This window comes from Triturus cristatus, chromosome 2_1 (genome assembly GCF_964204655.1).
Source record: "Triturus cristatus chromosome 2_1, aTriCri1.1, whole genome shotgun sequence".
NCBI lineage: Eukaryota > Metazoa > Chordata > Amphibia > Caudata > Salamandridae > Triturus > Triturus cristatus.
The window spans coordinates 286,311,461-286,323,324 of record NC_140581.1 but is presented as its reverse complement, the minus strand read 5'-3'; the positions used below and the strand labels follow the sequence as shown (position 1 = coordinate 286,323,324).

General features: G+C 45.1%; 1 protein-coding gene across 2 annotated transcripts in view; it reads right to left on the bottom strand.

The window, feature by feature from the left end:
- The window catches only part of EGFLAM (EGF like, fibronectin type III and laminin G domains), a 699,898-nt gene that overhangs the window by 91,922 nt on the left and 596,112 nt on the right, over positions 1–11,864 (bottom strand). The window lies entirely within an intron of this gene.

The window sequence follows — 11,864 nt, the reverse complement described above, 5'->3', positions numbered from 1 at the left end:
CGACACGTGGTGCACCCTCTTACACACACGCTGGTGGCGGAAGGTGAGCAGAGAGGCTTCTTTCCACAGCAGCAGGCAGTCACCTCTTGGCGGTGGAAGTGGATAGTGTGCAGCAGACTGGGCGCACAAGAGCGCACAGACACCTCCGAGCAGTGGGAGTGGATGGGCTGCAGCAGCCTGAGTGCGCATTGCTGAAATAGAGAATTAGGCGTATGCATTTGTATGTACTCTGCAATTACTAATTCTATACTATCTTTCAGATGACTAAACTTGAGGGTGCACTATGTCCCGGCACGTGGTTGGAGACACACAGGTGGCACAAAGGTGAGCTGCGAAGATTTTCCCCAGTGTCAACACTCCCTCTCCATCTCTTCCTTTCTCTCTCTCACAATTTCTCTTTCTCTGTCTGTTACTCTCTCATTCTTTCTCTCTCTCTTCCTCTCTCTCACTCTTCCTCTCTCTCTCTTCCTCTCACACTGTTTCTCTCTTTCTATCTTCCTTGTATCTTACTCTTTCTCTCTTTTTCTCTCACTCTTTCTCCTCTCTCTCTCACACTCTTTCTCTCTTTGTCTTCCTCTCTCTCACTCTTTCTCTCTTCCTTTCTCACTTTCTCTCTCTGTCTTTCTCCCTCTCACTCTTTCTCTCTCTCTCTTCCTCTCTCTCACACTGTTTCTCTCTTTCTCTGTTCCTTGAAACAGAGAATTACACGTGTGCAGTTGTATGTACTTGACAAAAACTAAATCTATACTATCTTTCAGATCACTAAACTTGAGGGCGCACTATGTCCTGGCACGTGGTTGGAGACACACCGGTGACACAAATGTGAGCTGTGAAGATATTCTCCAGTGTCAACACTCCCTCTCTATCTCTTCCTTTCTCTCGCTCATACTTTCTCTCTTTCTCTGCCTCTTTCTCTCTCTCATTCTTTCTTTCTCTCTTCCTCTCTCTCACTCTTTCTCACTCTCTCTCTCTCACTTCCGCTCTCTCTCTTCCTCTCTCTCTCTCTTCCTCTCTCTCACACTGTTTCTCTCTTTATATCTCTCTCTTCCTCTCTCTCACACTGTTTCTCTTGTTGTCTTCCTCTCTGTCTCTCACTCTTTCTTTCTTTGTCTGGCTTCCTCTCTTTCACTCTTTCTCTCTTCCTCTCTCACTCTTTCTCTCTTCCTCGTATCTCACTCTTTCTCTGTCTTCCTCTCTCTCTCACACTGTTTCTCTCTTCCTTGTAGCTTACTCTTTCTCTCTTCCTCTCTCTCACTTTCTCTCTATCTCTCTTCCTCTCTCTCACTCTCTCTTCCTCTCTCTCACTCTCTCTTCCTCTCTCTCACTTTTCCTCTCTCTCACTCTTCCTCTTTCTCACTCTTCCTCGCTCTCACTCTTCCTCTCGGTCTTCCTCTCTCTGACACTGTTTCTCTTTCTCTCTTCCTTGTATCTTACTCTCTTTCTCTGTCTTGCTCTCTCTCTCTCTCACTTTCTCTGTCTTCCTCTCTCTCTCACTCTTTCTCACTTTCTCTGTCTTCCTCTCTCTCTCACTCTTTCTCTTTTCCTCTCTCTCTCTTCCTCTCTCTCACTCTTTCTCTCTCTCTCTCTATCTCCTTTATTGGATGCATGATGCACCATCTTATCTTTCTTTTTGTCTTGCAGGCTGTGAATCACAAATGGACCAGCGTTGACACACCACGGCTGTACAAAGTTTTATTTGTTGTTGTTTTGTTTTAATAAAATGTTTTATATGTAAATCTATACATGACTAAGATTCTTATTTCTCCAACCTCACAAGCATCTTTTTAATAATAGTTCGTAGAGGGACACTTCCGGACCCAAGAAGGTTGTTGGGGGTATGCTGGTGATGTGGGAAGAGGGTGCGTTACCTGCTAATGTGGGAAGGCAGCGTGAAAGGGGTATCTCTCACAGAAAGAGCTCCGATATGTTTTCAGAAATGCCTCAGACAGATGCCAGCTGATGAACTGAATCACAAAATGGCTTTTCAATGCTCATGTAATGTGACTTATGAACAGTTCATACCCAGGCTCACAGAGGGACACCTGCGGCCCATCCGCTCGTCTCACAGAGGCAGAACTACGAGCCGTCCGCTCCCAAAGGAACACCAGCGTACTACCTCGCAAAGGTAGACAGCTGAGAGCTAACGGACTGGCTTCTAAAGGCATAGCTGCATAGTGGTGATGGTGGGCACAGGGAGCGTGTAAGGGTTATCTTCCTACTGGTGTCCTGGAGTGGAAGTTGTGTTGCCTGGCGCTCACCTGTTTCTCCTTTATTGTTATTAAATCTTAAACCTTCACTGCATCCAAATCATCATTACACAGAGCTCCGTTATATAAAAATGCCCCCGGAACCTTTCTTTTATATTTTCACTCGATGCGAGGCACAAGTTAGCTGCTAACAGTTCCTGGTTTGAAATGTTAGCAGCCAATCAGAGGACACTTCCTGCTTTGAAGTGTTAGCAGCCAATCAGAGGCAAGCTTGTGCTCAGGAGTTAGGCACCGACCAGATATATATATTATTTTTTCCTTTAATAACTCAAAAACTACTGAACGGATTTACACCATTTCTACAAAACCGCGCTTTCTGGACCAAGACCTTTATCCCTGCCAAATTTGGCATAATTCCGTTCAGCAGTTTGACCTGTAGCCTTGTCTAAAGTTTCCTATGGAAAATGCATTGAGAAAACATGTTTTGACACCCCCCTTTTTTCTCAGCCCCCACTTGACTAATCACCCCTAAACTTACAAGATGGGAGCTGATCAAAAAAGAGAAACTTTTGGGAACATTTCGTAAAGAATCATCAAACTACGCCAAAGTTATAAGCAGATGTGGAGCTCCAGGAGGGGGGCCGCGCAACCCCCCTCCCAACATGAGTGAAGCCCTGAGACTGCGGGGACCCCAGCGGGCCCCAGCGAGCCCCGCTATTATGTTTTAAGAAACGCCCCCGGGACCTAGCCCACCCCGGGGACTCATTAAAATAAAACACGGGAACCCGCGACCCCAGCATGAATTGCGCTGATTTCTTGTTTTTTTCTAATGTTTTTTTTTACCCTGGGGGTCCTTCTGGGACTCCCTGATCAGGCCTAGGGGGTCAGGGTGTTTCTACCCTGCCCCCTTCTCTTCTTTTCTACCTTTGTTTCTCTGTTTTCTAGAGACTCGCTTCTACCGAGCCACAAGATGGTTTGGAGTGTTGACAGCCAATCACAGTGAAGCTCGTGCACGGGACTTAGGCTCCACCCAGATATCGAAACGTTTATTTTTCTAATTTCTCAGCAACTACTGAACTGATTTACACCATTTAAAAAAAAGGTCGCTTTCTGACCCACTTTTGTGCCAAATTTGGGGTAATTCCGTTCAGCTGTAGCGTTGCACAAAGTTTCCTAGGGGAAATTGATTTTTTGACTCTTATTTTTTGAATTTCTCAAAAACTACCAAACGGATTTACACCATTTGAAAAAAAGGTCGCTTTCTGAACCAAGCTCTACCTTTCTGCCAAATTTGGGGTAATTCCGTTCAGCAGTTCGGGCTGTAGCTCGTCGCAAAATTTCCTATGGAAATTAACTTGGGGAAAACGTGTTTTGGGACCCCCCTTTTTTCTCAGCCCCCCCCTTGACGAATCACCCCTAAACTTTCAGGATAGGAGCTGACCTGGATAGACGTTTTTTTGGGAGAATTTCGCAAAGATTCGTCCAATGTTACTAGCAAATTAAAAAGTGCTTTTCCTATGGAAACTAGGTTGTAGGAAACTAATAACCTATATAGACACCCATGTAGCTACTCACCAACCCATGCAGCCACTTTTACACAAAGTGAGAGACTGATACAGATATTTACATATTTAAACATTACTCACTAAGCCATGTATTCACTATGATACACTTAATCGGTCAGTTACACAATCAATTTTTCAAAAACAAATCATCCATTTAGACACTTATATACCCATTTATTCTTCCATCGACCTTGAGATATACATATATAAAACATATTTAATTTTCAGAAAAACAGACATTCACTGGATGATGTCATCAGGGATGTCATCAGTGATGTCATTTGAGATGTCATGAGTGATGTCATGAGTGATGTCACTGTCCATGTCATGAGTGATGTAATATGTGACGTCATCAGCAGTGCATTGCGGGCGCGCGAGTTATAGTTAGCTGAAATAACTATAACGGGGGAATTTCAATGGTTTTGTACAAGTGAAAAGTCCAGCTAACTATAACACCCCTGAAACCTATGGTTTTTTCAGTGAATTTCTGAGGTTTTTTAAATGCTAATTCCTAACTATAACGTGCCTGAAACCTATGGTTTTTTCTGTGAATTTCAAAGGTTTTTTAAATGCTAATTTCTAACTATGCCTACAAAGATAGGACATGTGAAGAAAGAAGAAAAAATGCACAGAAAGAAAAAAAAGAAGTGCAGAAAGAAGCAACAGAAGTCCTCAAAGACTAAGAAAAGTGCAGGAAGAAGGATAACATGCAGAAAGAACAAAAAGAAGAGCAGAAAGAAGCCTTGTTGCAAAATCATCCTGTACCCTCAACTTTTTCAGACGGATACTGGTGGTAACTGAGTCTGACTAACCAGTCCTAGAGCCAGTGCTATGTTAAAAGACACTTAGAATACAGTGAAAACACCTACATACACTAGGGAACATTATGCGTTGGGGTCCCCCTGTGATTAGCATGACCTCCTCTGTAAGCCCCTAGTATATAATAGGGCAGGGGGATTAAAACTACCTCTTAAAACAGGCCACAGGGCGTTTTTGCACACGTTAACTCAGGCCCCGTCCCCTCCCTTCACCACTGTGTAAACACGCCCTGTGTCCGTTTTTAGTTGGGAGATTAAGTTCATTTGAATCCTGAGGGTCCCTAGGGTCCAACTAGCCCACTAGGTACCTCCAGTAAGTGCCACAGAGCTGCGTTGCAGAGAGGTGTAAAAAGTGGCACAGCCTGGACCACCTCTCTGCAATGCAGCTCAGTGGCGCTTACTGGAAGCACTTGGTGGGCTAGTTAGCCCCCAGGGGCCCTCAGTATTGAAGGGAAATTATATCCCCAATTTAAAACGTGCCATAGTGCGTGTTTGCACAAGTCACCTCAGGCCCCGTCCCCTCCCTTCACCACTGTGTAAACGCGCCCTGTGGCTGTTCTAAGTTGAGAGATTAAGTCCCCTTGAATCCTAAGGGTCCCTAGAGTCAAACTAGACCACTAGGTACCTCCAGTAAGCGCCACAGAGCTGCGTTGCAGAGAGGTGTAAAAAGGGGCTTGGCCTCAGAACACCTGTCTGCAGCGCAGCTCCCTGGCGCATACTGGAGATGCCTGTTGGGCTAGTTGGCCCTCAGGGACCCTCAGTATTGAAGAGGAATTAATTCCCCAACTTACAACTCGCCAGGGGGTGCGTTTGCAGAGTGCTGCAAGGAGGGGGCGTGGCCTCCTTGCACGATGCCAGTCTTTTATTTATTTTAATTTTTTAAGAAGGGGGGCTGTGTGGTTCCCCTTCTTATTCTAATTTATTGGCCTCCTAATTATATTTTTTTTACCCCAATCCCCAGGGCCGGCCACTGTTTTTTATTATTTTTAAAAAATATATATTTATAGACACACCTAGGACATGCTGGACAAACTGTACGTACCTATCACCATGACGATTTGAGTGATATTCAAGTCAAGTCAAGTCAAGTCAAAGTATGCTTTATTCAAATTTCATTCATAAAAGCAGAAACAAATACAATATAAAACAGATACATACAACAATTTAAAATAGAATTAAATTTCAATCAATAACATCAAAGTACAAAGCACACTTCTTAAAGTTTTCTGACTCGATTACTAAACCTATATATACGTACTATTCTATTTACAATGGCGGATTAAGAAATATAAAAATATCCGGATAAGAATAATTTAAAAAAGCATACAAATAAAAATGCAGAGGAAGATAACATAACAGAGAGTAATCAAATGGCTAGCAATCTCTGTATGATCAAGAGAATAGTCAAGTGACTAGCAATCTCTTTCTAATCGACCATGCCCATCCTAAATACTTTGCGGTAGCTACTGAAATCCATGTCAAAGTGCTAGTGCATATAATACGCAGAGCCACGATATCTCTGGTTGTTCCCAGATTTTTACACATTGGGGACAACCAGATACACCTTGGCACCGCATAAGATCTGCAAGAAAATAAAAAATGACCAATAGTTTCTTTAGTGATACCACAAGCAGGGCAGCTATCACAAGATCCGCCTGCCCACTTAGCTGTCAAAAATTTGAGGGGAAGTGCACCTGCTCTCAGTTGGAAGAGAAGCTTCCTTTCTCCAGGGCTGGTTATGACGTCCCAATAGGGTTCTAAACAGGGATACATTTTAGCCTCCAAAAATTCGCCAGTCATGGAATCAGCACTGGAGCTACTCCAGTGCCGGGAAGCAACCATCTCCCAATAAGCACTCTTTAAGATGCTTTTGGACGGAAAGAGTGCTCTCACAGGGTCTTCCCAGAGTGAGCACATGCCAAGCTCGGTCAGGGAAATCTTTAGTGATTTTAACCATCCAATTTTATGGTATACAGCAGATCTTATAATATCTAAAAAGCCCTCTGCGTAATGATGGAGCACAGGAGTAGTCCATAACCTACGCCAGTACATAATCGGGCGAAGCTTTATCAAATCTGAAACTGCTCTTCTACCCAAATCATATTTTAAGGGCAGCAATGGGGTGCTTTTGGGGACACCAGTTATAGCCCTGAAAAATGTATTCTCCGAGGATTGAAGTGCAGCCACCTTCTCAAAGCCCCAAAGCTCGGCACCATAAAGCGCAGAGCCTAGAGCCTTTGCTTCATAGACCTGCAAAGCAGGTTTGACAGGTTTGGTTAAAGATTTTCTGTGCTCAGCACAAATAGCACCAGACAATTGCCTATGTCTAAGTGTAGCAATATCAATATGATGCCGCCAACTCTTCTCGCTAGATATGTGTATACCTAGATATGTAAAAGTATTCACTACCTCTAGCGGGCGGTTATTCAAAGTGATTTTAGATTTAAAACTACGATGGGGGTTAAAAATCATAAGTTTTGTTTTGGCTGTGTTGACCTCTAAGCCATACTCCCCACAAAATTGGTCAAAAATAGACAAGGCATGCTGCAAACCGCTAGGGGTTTTAGATAAGATGAGCGTGTCATATGCAAACATTAAAAGGGGGATTTTAGTCCCAGCTAAAAAAGGGGCATCCACTTGAGCTGAAAGCATACGGCCCACAACATCATTAATATACAATGTGAAAAGCACGGGAGCCATCGAACATCCCTGGCGTACTCCCCTCTCAACAGGGAAGTCCGCAGTTACCGAACCCAGCCCCCCCACTGAATTCTAGCATAGTTAGATTCATGGAGTCTCATTATGAGAGGTAATAGCTCATTTGGGAGTCCCTGCTTCTTGAGGACCGACCATAACTTAGAACGAGGAACAAGGTCAAAAGCGGCCCGCAGGTCAACAAAAGCTGCATACAAGCTACCCTCACCCAGCACAACGGTCCTCCATTGCAACAATGTAAAACGGAAGACCTGGTCCACCGTACTTGTGGATCGACGAAAACCTGCCTGAAAGGGTGAAAGAGCATTAAACTCCTCCGCCCAGTCCAGGAGCCTGTTGACGATCACACGTCCCACAACCTTTTGAATAGTATCTATGAGACTTATTGGTCTATAGTTACCCGGCTGGGACCGGTCGCCTTTCTTAAAGATAGGTATAATTACTGCACCCTGCCAGGATGTTGGTACCGCTGCGCCCAGTGCAATTGCATTCATAAGAAGATGAATGTACTTACACCAGCGTTCTTTATCATTAATGAATAAATCAGCTGGGACTCCATCGAGACCAGGGGCACGTCCACAAGCCACTGAGCCAAGGGCCGTCATTATTTCTGAAATACTAAGAAAGTTTCCTGGAGTTGATCTAGACTAATTTCTGGGCCCAGATCGAAGCTATTTGGCTCAGCATACTGTTCTCTAAAGAATGTTACCCATTCTTCCTCTGGCACATTGTTATGCGGGGACTCGGGAAAACCCGAGTTTCCCCACCTGACAATGTGCCAGAATAACCGGGAATCCCTTCTATTGCTGGCCACCCTTAGCTCAGACCAGTGATGCTCATCCCAGTCTTTCTTTGCCTTGTATATACTAATTTTATAGTCCTTTCTAGCTGATTGGATTACTGCAGGTTGACCGCCCTTGATGGCATTACCCAAGGCTAATCGTGCTTCCCTACACTGGTTGTTATACCACTTAGCAGGCTTAGGAGCTCTAGCTCCATTATTTTTTACCGGTTTAAAGAAGTAGTCTTTAATTGTACAAAAGAGGGTATTATGTATTCCTACTACCTTATCTAAGCCAGTGCCAGGGGAGTTGGAGAGCTCTATAGCCAATATTGCTTTATCAACCTGACCACTAATGTTAGCAATAGCTTGATGATTAGTTACTATATTTTCCCACCTTAATCTACGCAGGTCGTTAGTGGGAACAATTAGGGGAGGAACGAGCTCAGAGGAGCCAGCAGGCTGGTAGTGTGAGACCACCATTTATGAGTTGCGCACAGGGGATTGTGATCGCTCTCTATCCTCCCAACGACCTCCATATCGCATATCGAGGGCCATAGTTTAAGACTACATAAAACGTAGTCAATTCTACTATTGTTTCGCCCATTGTCAAATGTACTGGTCCCATTTCTGTCACTACTAGTCCTTCCATTTACAGCTCTTAAGCCCTTTTCATAACAGAGGGCGTTTAAGGCGATAACATCAGTGGTCCATCGCCCAACCGGATTGAGCTCCAATTTGGGAACTCCCCATTGGCAATCCTCTTCATCCCCGAAAAGGTCGTCTTCGTTGACTAGGGGTTCAAATGTTCTATTAAAATCACCCGCAATAACGATGTTATTGTTTGAAGAGTGGGTGTCAAGGAGACAACTCAAGGCTGCTAAAGCCTCGGACCTCCCTCCCCTATTACTCCGAACGTAGACGTTATAAATATCCAACGTTCCTAGTTTTTCTAGGTTCATTTTAACTAATTGAATATCTCGGTTGTTAGTATCAACAACTTTAATAGATAATTTTAAACTCTGGCGGACCCATATAGTTAATCCCCCTATAGGTCTCCCCCCTAGGTCCTTTTAATGCAGGCACCGAATAATTCAAATATCCCTGGGTAAAAGACGATTTGAGTGATATTCATTAAAAGGCGACTATGCATACAATGAATCCACGTGGAATGTATTTACACCACTAGTGAAGCTCTGACATGTCTGATGCCCTACCGTGCCTAATCCCGGTAGACACCCTCGTCGTTTATTTATACAAACATGGGTAGCTATTGACGGGCACATTTAATACACATGCACACCAAGCCATTCAAAGGGGATTCGACAAAAATTCGACCAAAACTATGTAAGAAACTCCCCTCACGGTTAATAAAACACACATCCACTGCCGGATGTGTAATACTTTTTATTTTACTCTCTGGAAAGGGGGCGAACATCACTTGAGAGTCACAGCGCGCTCCTGGCAGAGCCCAATGCTGTATTACACCCACCATTGCCTGCAGAGTGCCACACACCTCTGTGTTGTATTCCACCAGCTAGTGCATATGCTATGACACTCTCTAGCCCATGTGCACTGTAACACCACCCCGTGAATATGTCATGCCACACTTGTCTTCGCACGGGTTATATTGCCCCATCTAACGTGCCTTCCTCGATGCCTATGTTATAACGCACAGTGCTATGCCATACATATTACAATCTGGGATCCATATCTTTGTCACAGTGCATATGCAACGTTACACTCCCCAGCACATATTTTATATTACAACTTTAGAGACTAGTTAGGTTACACAACACTGCCCTGTGCATATTACACTCCAAGGCGCACATCGCATAGCACGCGCTAGTGCCTGTGCTATCTCGCGCTCTCCAATGAATCTGTCATTGCGCACAATGTATTGCATATTATATTTCACGCCCGGTTCATCTTATATCACACTTTTTGGTGCATAGTTTATACCATACACTATATCTAGTTTTCATTTTCAATCGTGATCTCAGGACTATGTTCTATATAACACTGTGTTCACCTACCCTTTTCACGGGCATTACATTTTGCGATAGGGGGTGGAGGGTCAGGGGGTGTTTCTGCCAAGTGAGCCCGGAGTCACAGTCACAAACGTCCTCTTCTTCCTGAATAAAAGTGAGATTATGCTGCATACTTGTTCATATTTTAAGTAGTTCGCACAGACACACGTTTTAAAAACAATAACGTTCCTAATACCCGCCTTCTCTGAACAGTTAGCTTGCTGCCCCATCCCCCTCCTCCCTATCCTCTGTTGTGTGAATCCATGGACTAGCCTCCTCCCTCCTGCCATGCATGGTCTGATGTGCTGCCACTGCCCTCAATTTAGTATGATGTACCAGTCCCCTCCTCCTGCCCTCCATTGCCCAATTCTATGCCCCATCATTGACCTCCTGCTTAAACTCTGTGCTTAGCTTGCTGCCCCTATTCTCCTTCCCCATGCCCTCCGATGTCTTTGTGCATGCCCCTGCTCCATCCTTTTTGCCCACCATGTTCCATGGACCAGCCACTCCTATCTACTCTGAGTGTTCTGTTGAGCTGCCACTCCCCTCCCACCTGCCTGGCATTGTCAGATGACTGTAACCTGTCCCTGCCACCTTCACCATGCCTGTCCACATGCCATGCCCCTATCATTTTCCTCCTATCCTACATGGTCCATTGTACTGCCACACCCTTCTGCCCTCCCTGGTCTGTTGTGCTGTAACTGCTCCTCCTGCCTGCCCCGTGCGGTCTGTTGTGAGGCCCCTTCCCCTGAACTTTCTTGTCTGTGCACAGGTCCTGACCCTCCCTTCTATCCTCCATCGTCCTTTGTGCATGCCCCTGCACCCTCCTTCTTGCCCATCATAGCCATTGTGCTGCCACTAACCCTCCCACTTGCCATGCATGGTCTTCTGTGCTGCCATGCCCCCCCCCCACCTTCCCTGTGTGGTCAGTTAGCTGCCCCTGACCCCCTCCCACCTTCCCTCCATGGTCTGTGTGTATGCCATCACAGTCTCACTGTTGCTCTTCATGGTGTGTCTTGCTTCTAGTGCCCATCCTGCCTAACCTCCATGGCTATCTTGCTGCTCCTGCCCTGCCCCCTTGCCCCAGCCCTCTGTTTACATGTGCAGACCCCTACTCCCTCCCTCCTGGCTTGTCTGTTCCATTGTAATGCCCCTGATCCTTCCCTCCTGCCCTTTATGGTCTGTTATGCTGCAGCTTTCTCTCCTGTCTGTCCATTATGGTCAGCTAGCTACCATTGCCTCTTGCCCCTCTGTTCTCTGTTGTCCATGTGCATGGTCCTGTCCCCTCCCTCTTGCTTTCTATGGATTGTTGTGCTGCACTCCCGTCCCGCATGCCCTGTGTGGTGTATTGTGCTGCTGCAAACCCTGATGCCTGCCCTGCAGGGTCAGTTTAGTGCACCTCTCCATGTCCCTCCTGTCCTTTGTTATCCAAGTCCATGTCCCTACCCCCATTTCCTTCCATGATCCAATGTACCATACTTGCGAACATTTTGAACTACAGTGAACTAATAAGCAACTAGAGTGCTAACATTCTGAATTTATGGCAAATGTGTGACACATCTGAATGCCTTCTTGATGGAATCAAAGTAAAAAACTGAAAGTATTTCCTACTGAGGAGACTGTAGTAAATGAGGAAATTAGGAAACTTCATAACAAATAAGTCTCCCAAAATGGCCACCAGAGACAAAAGAGCCCAACTGTAGCCCAAATATCACCCAGATGTAGCCGAAGTATAGCCCAATGACATA